This window comes from Lagopus muta, chromosome 12, assembly GCF_023343835.1.
Source record: "Lagopus muta isolate bLagMut1 chromosome 12, bLagMut1 primary, whole genome shotgun sequence".
Lineage (NCBI taxonomy): Eukaryota > Metazoa > Chordata > Aves > Galliformes > Phasianidae > Lagopus > Lagopus muta.
In genome coordinates this window covers 11190776-11202912 of record NC_064444.1, presented here as the reverse complement: position 1 = coordinate 11202912, position 12137 = coordinate 11190776, and the positions used below count along the sequence as shown (strand labels likewise).

The following is a 12137-nucleotide window of genomic DNA, read 5'->3' as shown; positions in this document are numbered from 1 at the left end:
ATGCACATGCGAAGTTGGTTTAGTGGAATAACATTCAGCTCTGACAAAACTGGAAAATACGCCCTATAGAAGGTAGACTAGCATGTCTTCAAAGGTTGGTTAGTGCTTAAGGTGATAAAGAAAATTAGTGCACATGAATGACAGTTGTTCCTGTGAGAGTCATCAGATGCAACTGTGAAAAAGTCTTCTTTCCTTAAATCCCACTGAAGTTAAGAAAGTTGTTATAAATGTTTGATGGAACAAGATGGACTATTGCCCCAGGTAGGTCTGAGGTTTGACCTCTACCACAAACAATTGCAAGAAGCCATTTTCCACAGTGCCTTTTCGATTAAATTTCTTTGCAGGATGACACGGGGAGGGCTAAATCTTTGATTCCTTTGTCTTGCAGCTCCTTTACTCTGTTAGTAGATCTAGGGTGATTAGGAATGCAGGACACAACATCACTATGTACAAACTTTGTATCAAATAAAAGGATTCAATTTTCTGCCAAGTTGGGGTTTAACCTCTCCTAGAGCCTGAGTTGTGCATAATTAATGTATTTGCAATATCTTTTTGGCATTTGACTTTCAGACTTCTCTCCCAGAATTAATCTTAAAGATGTTTCAGTGCTCTGCCTTCAGGAAGACAACTTACTTATAGCTCACGCCATAATTTTCTGTTTCAGTTTTTGGATGTCATGTATCACTCTGATTAAATGTCTTTTTCTTGCAGAAGGCTATTCTCATAGGAAAAAAATCAAGCTATTAGCTAACAAATGCATGGCAGTTAGTGCTAACATAGGCTAGTATATTTTTAATGGCAGCAGTCTCTTCCATTTTGTTGTACGTGAACAAAACCTCTTGCCTGCTTTACATCATCAAAGAGCGTGTCCAGATTTGGTGCTTTTAGGTTGGGTGACATTATGATGGACGAGTTGACAGTTCATTAAAGCAAAGATTTTTCTGTCCACAATAGTCTGTCTTCTGTGTATTTACTATTATTAAATTCTGCACAACAGCATCTGTAAATAAGACATGCCTTTCTTCTCTACCGGTGTCGACGACTGATGGTGGATGCCTACTAACAGAAATAAAGCTAGATTCCTGCTGAGCTAACTTTTAATTCAACAACGCAGTGTGTATAAGTACACTAGTGCCACTGTGGAAGAATGGCTTTTTTCCATTAAAGCGATATTACTGTCCCCAGTACTCCTGCCTGTCAAATATGCTAAGATACGGACGGTTGTTTATCTTAGTGGCAATTCATGAACCAACTGGTAGTAAGTAGTAGGTATGACCTGTGCAGCTTTACATGCAGTAGCTAGCTTCCCAGCTTGTTGAGCCACTGTGATGTTTGGGATGTACATTCTTTGAAGATTACTTCTAAAGAAAGGCATCCAAATCCTTAATTCGAGATTCTGTCTATTCCTGTGGTGTTTACATTCCAGTATGGCAGAAGATCACTGAAAAAAGAGAAGATGAAAATGCACTTAAAAAAGGGTTTCTCAGAACAGGTCCCTTTCAAAGAATCCCAGTCCCTCACCTCCTCCCCTCGTGTAAAGACCGGGATTAATGTGTTGCTCAGGAAAAAATATACATTAGTAGGCAACTTAGCATTTTGTCACAGTGCTATCAGTTAGAGCCGTCCACGCTGAAGTGTGGGCAGTGCGTCACAGCCTCTGCCACTGCTGGAACTGCTCTTGTTTTATATTAATGCAGCTGGGAAGTTGCTTCTCTCTGTTATCTTGGTGCTATTGTTTTTACTTGCTACTTAAAAATTACAGCCTAATCGTCTTCCAGAGTGCTTGCTGCTTTTTTTTCTTAATAGTTTCCACTGTATAATAAAAAGATCAAATATTTAAAATTGTTTGCATGTTACTTTATTAAATTTGTAGGAGAATGGGAATAGTTACTGTGTGGCTTTCTTGTAGCACTGAATCTTCCAATTGTTTAGTTTTGAATTCACTCTATTTAAAATATGCAGCATATTTTGTGTGTGTGTGTGAATATGGCGTTCATTAAAGGGACTAATAACAAAGGCTAAAGCTTGGCACAGGGTGGATGTTATGCAAGCTTTCCCACACGCAGTTCTGCCAGCACCCCTCAATTCTGACCTGCAATAATACCCTTGCTATTCTAGTCCTGGGCCCTGCTGAACAGCGGCTGCAAACTGTGTCAAATCATGTGTGTGTGATTTCTGTGATATAGACAAATGAGATCTTTTAACTCGTTTTTGCTTCTGACCTTACAGTAAGTCGTAGGTATTTTTATAAACAATTTGAGCAAGTAATTTCTTAATAAACTGGAGGCAATGGCTGTAACAGCAGTAGTGAAAAGAAACTGATGAACTATTTCAAGATAGACCTAAACCTTCCGTTTGCGTGGGAAGGTAATGATTTAGAAAATCCGTATGCTGATTCAATTATTGTTAGCTTTAAGAAATTTTAAGCACACCTTTGGTATAATCGGGATTCTCTGTCTTTATGCATCTCTAGCAAGTATTTAAGGGATGCTTGCGGATGCATTTTTTTTGCAGATGATAATTTATTGTCATAAAGATGGCATCGTGCACTCAGCCATCGTCGTGGCGTTGCAGCAGGGGTGAAAGGACCGGTTCCTCAAAAGGACTCGTGTCCCTAGAGTTATAAGGGGTTTTTAGTGGTGTTAATAATTAGAGGTAAATCAGCAACATGTGGTATGTAAAGTCTCGTGGAGAGCGTCACTTTAAATACAGACAATGCAAATAAGCATTCCAGCAGGCAAACGTTCACCTACATGTGTGCAAATAGTAACTCCCAGCAAAATACGAATTTCAAGATTAAAAATAGCCTTTCTGCTACCCAGGCACCAACATAACACTGCTGCTGTCCTTTAAAAAACAGTTTTATGAAGGAGCAGTTGAACCAAAATTGAAAAAAGGGGGCATGTAGCCTTTCAGGCTACGATGATTAGTATTAAGATGAGTTGCACTTTAGCTAGGCTGAAACTTGTTCGTAACAGAATGTTAAATACTTACTGAAAAGAAAGATTATGTCTATCTAGTTACACCATTCCTTGATATATGCACCATGTCAGAGTGCCATTGTCTCCTGGGTAAAGACTGAGAGTTCAAATACCCACTATCTCTCCCCTGGTGCTCCAAATGCTCTGCTTTGAAGTTTTTATAATCCATCTGTCATCTTCTAGCAGGGAGGGCACATGTTCTGTACCACTCAATTATAGAATTCTCTTTTGCCAGCTACAATGAGACAGGAAAGAATGTTATGGGTGGTTGAGAGAAACTGTCAGATATACTAAATTCCTGGGATTCGTATGGATGATGTTATTCCAGTGTAGGAACACAGCATGTGTTATTGTTAAAATGTATTAAGGATACATCTTGTATTGCACAGTTTAAGCATTTTGATATTTGCATAGTTTTGTTAATATTTGATTTTCATTTAAGAAACGGAAGCAGCCAAACAGTCTGAGGTTTGATCATTTCATTTGTCTCAGGCGACAAGAACTGACCAGATAGACACACATTTTGGAATATCAGAAATTATCATGGTTTCTGTAACAACAGTAAAATGGAAAAATTGTATTGTTTTTGTGTAAGAGCTGTGGAGCAGTGGAAGTGTTTATAGACCGGTAATATTTGCCATACCAATTGTTTGTATTATGATATGAACTGAAGGCCTGAAAATTATATGTACTACCATCTGGTGAAAACAGAAGTAGCATTTCATTATGTGGTGCATATAAACAATAGAAGCAGTGCATTCTGAAAGTATAGTTAATACTGTGCTTAAGGAAATCTACCTTATAGGGACCCCCTCGTTTGATAGCACACAGGCTTTTTGTGCGCTTACTCCCCAGGGTGATTTAATTTGTTGTTTTACGTGAAATGAGTTTGATGATCTCAGCTAAGTCTCTGGTGGATATTAATTCATGGTGTAAGACATCCCACATAGTTTTGCAGAGGCTGGCATAATTTTCAAATTGTATGTTTTGTTCGGAGCAGGGTTAGCATGTGTTGGAACGGAATTTATGGAAATTTTTTTTAGGGCAGCTATATGGTGCCAGGATGGGAAATGCTTTTTTTTTAACATAAGTGTGCTAGTCTGGCATGAGTCAGCCACCCATCCTCAAGTTCGGCTTTGAACAGCCGCTTTGGTGGGGTTCTTTTGAAACTCCAGTGGTGGCCCAGAGGCCATAGGTGCCCACAGATGGGGCGGACCTCTCTGTGAGCTGAATCCAGTTCCACAAACGTGTTCTGAGCAGTCAGCAAGACAATCTCTTGTTCAGCCTGTATCTGCAGTACAAATACATCCTTCTCTTCCAAACAAACAGGATTCCTGCCATGTCTGGAACCTGGCAACTGCCTTCAGATAGAACTTACATCACAGCTGTTATTTTGCAGCCTGTTGCTGGTCTGATGGGATGCTGGGGGCTGCGCAGTGAGTGGGGGTGTCCTTCCAGGTGTGGGACCCAGAGGGATTGTCTCGTGGCGTTGGATCCATGGAAGTGTTTGTACTGAGAACAGAAGGACATGTCTGCATGTAGCTGATCTGGGCTGGTAGTGACAAGGGAACTAACTCTTAGAAAAGCTCCAGTGGGAAAACCTAACAAATTGGAGAACGCATGGTCAGAGAGAAGTTGGCCCTTCTCCTTTGCAGCACTCAAGTGGGACGCTAGTTGGAAGCAGTTTTGAAGGCATCAGCTTGAACGCTGCACTCTGCTTGGGTCACATCTGTCTCCTTGGAGCTGGATGATGGCTGCGTATTATTCTTCTTCTCTGCCTGGTGTTGCCTATTTCCTGATGCCGTGGGCACATGGAGGAGAGTTTTAGAATTTGGCTCTCCTTTACTTCAGGTACAGCTGCCTACAGCTGCCCCAAGGGGAGATGGTGGCTGTGAAGCACTGCTGAGAAAAGTGGCAGCACCATGCGATAGAGCCATGCTTTTAGCTAGCGCTCCTGGAGGAGCTCCTGCATGGAGCTGGCTGGTGCCAGTCCTTTGCTGCATGGGCACTCTGACTGCTCTCACTTCTTGACCTGTACTCATGGGGCTCGTTCTGCCCACAAGTGGCACCTGCCCATGTACTGTGATGGCTATTTTCAATGCTGGGTAGCCCTCAGATGGCAATGGCGAGGCTGCTGTTAGTTTTTGCGTCTGAACTTCCAGTCCTTGCTCGTGTGTTACTTCCGATAGCCTTGAGCTAGCAGAACCTTAACTGAATCTTCTCACAGTGGTGAGATGGGATGCTGTGAGCTCACTTGTGGTTTTGTTACATAGCAGCTTCAAAACCCCGTTCACCAATTGCACTCTCCTTTTAATGTAAGATTTACCACTGGTATGTTTATCTAACCTATATAGAGACCAAAGATTTTAAGTGACAAGGAAATATACCACTAATCCCATACTGTGATGCTATTTTCAGATGCAGAGGCATTTTTTAATCCCAAGTACATTTTTTAATGTTCTACTTACTCTCTTGTTTGTTCTTTTCCTTGCCTAGCTTTTCTTCCTTAATGTTCATCATTTCAGGACCTAGTGATACCTTCAGAGTATGAAAAGTATTTGCATTTATTCTCTGACTTTCATTGGGTCTCTTAATCTACACTCTGGGTGGGTTCCACTGTATTGAAAGTAGCCTTTCAGTTGTTGGTAGCTGGTATATTGTGAAGACAGGAAATCCTGAATTATTATTTTGATATAAACATTTCATATAAATTTGTATTTACTTAAGCTCAGTTGTGTTTAAGAAACAAAAACAAAGCTCGCAGCAGCAGCAGCAGCAACAACAACAAAAAAAACACCACAAAGCCATTTTCTTGAATATATGCATTAAGCTCTGATTGTAATGACACTCTTTATATTTGCCTCAGTAGTGGTAAAAATATTTATTCACTGGTATTTTCTAGATATAGCTTTCTTAATCAACAGTGCAAAATTCTGTTTGCCCAAGCAATTAATATTTCTGATGGGCAAGTAAAATATGTGGTTTTCTTGCAGCTTATACATCCTCCTCATGGTAAATAATGCCAAACAGATTTAGTATCTGGACAGATAAATTTTTCATTATCATTTTGAGGCCTGATTTAAAATATATTACTTTGGGAAATACAACGTTGAGATTTTAACCAGCTGCGTTGTGCTACAGCTTATTGTTCTGTTGGAGGTGTAATGCATTAATGTTGATCGAGTTCTTTATACGTTTGTGTGTTACATAAAGTGATGGCTTCCTTTGTGATCTCCTGCTTTATTAAGCTGGAAATTTACAAAGATGTGCATTTTAAAACCGGCGGTCATTAGGTAGCGTGTTGCAATTTGGGAAGTATTTTGTTGTTGTTGTTTTTAAGCTTAGTGTTTTTTACTGTCCTTTCTGTATTTTCCCATGAGATTAAGGTCGAATTTTTTATGCGTGTTGAAAAATATTCACTTATCAGTATGGGTGCAACTGTAAACAAGTGATAAAGTGACAACATTTACAACAGCAAAACTGACAGCATTTGCTTTAATTTTCTGCCATTTTTGTAATTATATCAATCAAGACCAAAACTAAAATGATATTTTAGCATGCTGTAAGAAATGAGGAATTCAGATCTTAAAAGACCATTACAATTAGCTTTGAAACATTCACCATTTTAACATAATTGTTTCATATAGCTTATACGTCTTCATTTACAGGCAAATATTCTGTTGATCTTTTATAAACAAAGTAGCACCCATCTGCTTCTTGAGACACTCCTGGCGCCTATTCATTGCAAAAATAATACATGTCCTAATGACTTCCACATATTTTGAAATCTCCCTTTTGAAATTGGTCTTGGCAGATTATTTGCAGGTACTTGAGTTGCATCTGTTTGCAATTTTGCAAATGCGGAAGACTTTAATGTTGAGCACTGCAAGAGGGCTATTTTAATCCTCAGATAACATAGGCTGTCATCAAAAGCCACATTTATCTTTTCGAAGGTGGGGCAAATGTTTAATGTTAAAAGACAGTAAAAGGTCAAGGTCAAGGCTGAGGTCTGAATATTTTCCTTTCGTAAAATTGCGTCTTTTGTCATTTACTTCTTGCATTTCTTTCCTTTAAGTTTCAGCTTAGCTTCCCATTGCCAAGAGGATGTTTTGCTGATAAAATGAAAGATCAGGAAGAGAGTAAATCTGAAATAATTGTGAACTTCGGTCTGTTGTACTTATTATTACCATGTGGTTAGCAGCTGACCAACTTAAGCCGTTTTTATTTACACTACAAAACTGAGCAGCATTGTCCTAGGAAAGCACAACTTTTCTTTTATTCGATCACTAGACTATGTTAAAATGGAGTTAAGGGTCTCTCTTCATCTCGCAGAAGCAAGGAGGTAAGGTTGAAATGATATCCTTAATGTACCTCATTGGGCCTTGTTATTGCAGCACATATGGTACACTATGAAGGATTACCAATTGTTAGAGGACCCCTGCAAGAGCTGGGCACGGTGGGGGTGAGTTAAGGATGACGTCTCAGCTTTAATTCCTCTCTGGTTTTCCTGTTATCATCTGACTGTTAATGTTTCATTCTTCCCATTTTTTTTTACTAATTTTTTTTTTCTTTTGAAGATTAAAATGTGCCTTCCTGCACGAGGGCGATCAGTGTTTTAATACAGAGGGAATCATGCACCAAAAGCTTTTAGGAACACTTATTTCTAGGCAGCTACTTTCAGTTCATGTTGTTATGTGGGGAGAATAGCTGGAAACCCAGAAGTGTGCCAAGGTTTTAACCACCATGAGGCTTACTTTGAGGGAGGACTTAATGAATGTTTTGTGCAATACACGTTATTTTCATGTTTCTTGATTAGCTCAGTGGCTATACAAGGAGAATGCATTTACCAAGGAGCTCTCTGTCAAGTTTGCTGCGCTGACAAACTTCAGCAAAGTAACTGCGAGGTAGTGGTTTAAGGTTTCCTATTGCACAGTAACCACCTCTAAGGTGGAACAACAGAGCTATTTTTACAGCTCGTAACAGTACAGCACAGGAATAAATACATCAACCAGATAAAATTGCTGTGAGAACTGAGGTGGTGGGATGGTAGCATTTAAGATAGCATTTGACCAGGGGTTACAAATTCAGAAGTGTCTCAGGGGGCTACATGCCTGTGCCTTAGATCTTCTGAAGTGTGTGGCCTTTTGGGTTTCTAGGTGCTTGATCTCTATTTTAGTGGGATTTAGGTGCCTGAATAAGGGTCAAGGGCTTGCATGCCTTTGAGGTTCAGGTCCTGTGTTCACTTTTCAAAAGGGCATTATGCACATCTCTTGTTAAATTTTCCATCCTGGGAAACATTTTTATAATCGAAGTGCTGTACGCTACTCTCAGACCTTTGCTGTGACCAACCAGAACTCTGCTTTTCAGTATTAAATGAAAATTCAGCCCATATATCAGCCTGCTTTCTCTCTATTATTTTGGCACGCTGGTTCAGTGCTGTCTGATAGGATGTAGTGCCACCTCCTCTATCAGCATGCTGCTTCCTCATTATCATTTAATTATTTATTGTTTCTATTGCAGAACACTCGGGCCTACTCGGTGAACAGCTGTCTGTGCAGGGGTGGAGCTGAGTATTTGGGGGATGAGTAAGTAGAAGTAGTTGCAGTGATAGCCAGGATGGAGGAGCTGAAGAGTCTTAGCTTCTTAGAAGGCAAAGATTGCTTACTAAACTGCGGTTTGGGAATTATGTTTCATTTTGGAGGCGGAGAGTGAATCGTACTGAAGATGGCAAAGAAATGGTATTGCCAGTTAAGGGTGATGGGAAGCAGAGAATGGCAGGAGACTGAAAGGAAAGACAAGTAGTTCTGTTCTATCCATTCCAGTTTAAAGTGACAGCAGTGTAATTAGAAGAGTTGGTCTTGGACACAGGCAGATGTACCAGCCCTGTGTAGGAGACAGGTTTAGGGAGCAGATTTGGGTGTCATCAACATAAACTTGGAGGGGAAGGCTCATGAGCAAAAGCGATTGCCTAGATTAAGAGAGGAATGAAAACCAGAAGGATAAAACACAGTTGGGAAACTCTACAGAAAATTGGAGATGGGTGAGGCCAGTGTAGAGAAAGAGGTACTTCTAGGGATAGCTTAGGGAGAGGATCCATGAGGAAGATGGGTTCTTGGAGCAATGAAGTGATCCTAGTTGCTCTCCTGCTGAATCACTGACATGGCTGCATTTGTTAAATGGGCTTGTTGGATCTGATGGGACAGCAGCACAAAGCGGTTATCCAGTCAGGAGCAATTGTCATGTTATTGTTCACATGCTTTGAAAAACGTACTGTACGGTTACTGCAGCCAATTTTCAAATGACAACTTAGCCATTATCCTCACTTTTTATGGCTCAAAATATGAGTCCACGTTATGGATTAGTGTTCTGCAAAAACAGCAACCTACCACTTAGTGCATGCAGACTGCTGCAGTCCAGTGTGTGCTGATAGCCGACTAAATGATGTTTTTAATATCAAAAATAGTGTTATCTTCTTTAGATCTTTCCTTTGATCAATTTCCTTTTTTTTTTTCTTTCTTCCCCTCAGATGCACAAGTTCTCTCTAATCTTTTTTTGGGGATTTGAAGGGAAGGTTAAGTGCGTGGTCCACCTGCTTGTTCGTGCCTTGTCAGCGGGGTCATGGGGAAGCCCTTGGTCCTGGCTCAGTGCTCTTCAAACATGCACTTGGGCTACCTGCTCTCTGCTCATTCCTTCCCGCAGGCAAGGAAGCGCTGCCTATCTCTGTGCTCTGGGATGTGCTGCTGCTGCTGTTGTTGAAAGTCAGAACAGGGTGACGCTCTGCTGGGGATTTCTGAGGCCGTGTGTGTGAAGAAGAGATCTAGGGTCATTGTAATGATCTCTACTTTCTTTGTCCATTGCTTGAACTGAGTATACCTAACTGTTCTGCTTAAGAAGCAAGTCCTGTCCTCGTTTCCTCCTTTTTATTGTCTTTAGAGGCATATTGATGTTCACCTGCCCAGATAGCTTTACAGCTACTAATGAAAAATACCTACATTAACAACATAGACACAAGTGCACCTTGGGATGAATGTATTATTTATAAAGACTTACCATCACACCCCTCACAGTTACATTTTATGCTGCTTGTGGGTGTACTCCTGTGTCTTGTTGGCAATGCAATTAGTTGCACTGTGGGAGATTCCCAGGTTCAAAGCCAGGCATGTAAAATCTATTTCACCCCTTTTTAATATGTGGGTCTTTTTGTAAACGAAAAGAAAAGGAAAAAAAAAAAAACAACCAACAAAATCATGACACCCCTTCACAAACAAAACAGAATAACACTGTTTGAGGAAACCTTACAAAGTCTGATCCAGGCTCTGTTGCTGCTGCTTGTGTGATACCGTGCTGCTGTACTAGACCAGTACTGCTGTGCAGGTGGAAGTGTGAGGGCCATTGAACATTTTGAGTTTTTCCAGTGGATCACAATTAGAGAAACATCTGTGCTAGATAACACTGTGAAGATGCACTGTGAAAATTCAGTGTTCAATAGCCCTCAACATTTCTAATTTCTTACGTGTGGTGGTGTAGTTTAGAAGTTGCATGTTGGGTTGCAGTATAAAGCTTATTGCAGACATTTGCATAGGGCCTTTTTAGAATGCTTATGCTGCAGTGAAAGTACTCCCCAGTGCTTTTGTTTCTTTATTTAGACTTATTCCATTTGAAAATGGACAAAATGCATGTGAAGGATGTTGCTAATGTCATGCTGCATGAGAGTGCAGAGGTCTGGTGTGCTGCCTGGGAAGAAACCGAAAATGAGAATTTTGGGGAAAGTACAAATAAATTAAGGACAGGAGGGAAAGTTTGGAGTTTTATAACCATTGAATGCTACAGTGAGATCATAGAATTTGAAGAAGTTGATCACGTGTGCTTCTGCAGGAAATCTGCTGCCTACCTTCCGTTCTCTTTCATCTAGGTGCTCTTTAAATTGCAACAGCAGGAATGATCTAAAATCTTCAGGAATACAGGAGCAATTCTGTGGTTACTTTCAATGGTTCCAGGGTTAACTTCCATAAAACAGCTAAAAGACGTAAGTGCAGGTAGTGTTTTGCTGCAGCTTTTTATGGGGCTGATTTAATCTTTAACACGATCCATGAAAATGCTTTAAACAGATCTTGATTTCAGTTTCAGCGGTGTCTGCAACGCAGGAATGATTTGTTGGAATCTTGTTCTATGAGACATCCGCTGAGGGACTTTTAATACTTTTCTCCTTCATCAGGATATCAATGAAATTGTCTGGACTGCAGTTAACTATATATTTCAAATTTAAGCCTAGTCTGTTGGGATAGGTGGCAAAGGGACAAGTCATGTGCTTGAAGTAGTGTGATATTTATCCTGTGTTCCTCATAGGCTGAGCTTATCCCACACCATGGCAGGCAGCCCAGCTCAGCAAAAGCCATTTCCACTTCATTTCTCAATGTCTGATTCTGCTTCCATTGAAGTTAATGGCAACACTCCCACTGTCTTCAAGAGCAGAGGGATCAGATATTCAGGGAGTCTGGCTACACTTTTAGTGCTTTCATCTACTTGGAAGTCAAATTTTATACTTAACTTCTTTTAATCTCTTGGAAAATTTAAGATTTACTGATTTTCTCTCAGCTCTCCTCTGCAGCCTGGTGTTACACGTTTCTGTGATTTCACCAGTCGGTGGGAACTTGTCACTGGTATTTCATGTTTTGGATCATATGATGATTTTTACTTCAATGTGAAAGTAGAAATCTGTGGGTTTTTTTGTTTTTGTTTTTTAAATGATCAGATTTTGTTGCTGTTCTTTAAATCACTGCGGTCTTTCTGTGGAGATAGACTTTTTTAACAAAGGTCTTAATATGACTAGCCATACATAATTATTTGTGTTAATGAAATACTTGGCTGCATTTATGGTCCATTCAGAAACAAGTATGAGTCTGATAGAGACAAATATGTTTTTCAGTGTGGATTTACATACATTTATGGATTAGAATCAGGCATTCCTCCTTTTATAGTCAATGTAGGTTTAACTAGGTTAAAAGGTTTTCCTGAATATTCATCCAGACGTTTCTTTTGAAATAAGCTTCTGGTTTAAGTTTTGCACAAATTAAAAAGTACATAAAAACTGGAGGAGGAGAAGAGAAACGAGTTGAAAAGAAATGAAGAACTAAGTATCTTTAAGTTTTATGGCTT

General features: G+C 40.0%; 1 protein-coding gene across 11 annotated transcripts in view; it reads left to right on the top strand.

Moving 5' to 3' along the window:
- The window catches only part of ZNF536 (zinc finger protein 536), a 327128-nt gene that overhangs the window by 25032 nt on the left and 289959 nt on the right, over positions 1 to 12137 (top strand). The gene's annotated exons all lie outside the window — the stretch shown is intronic.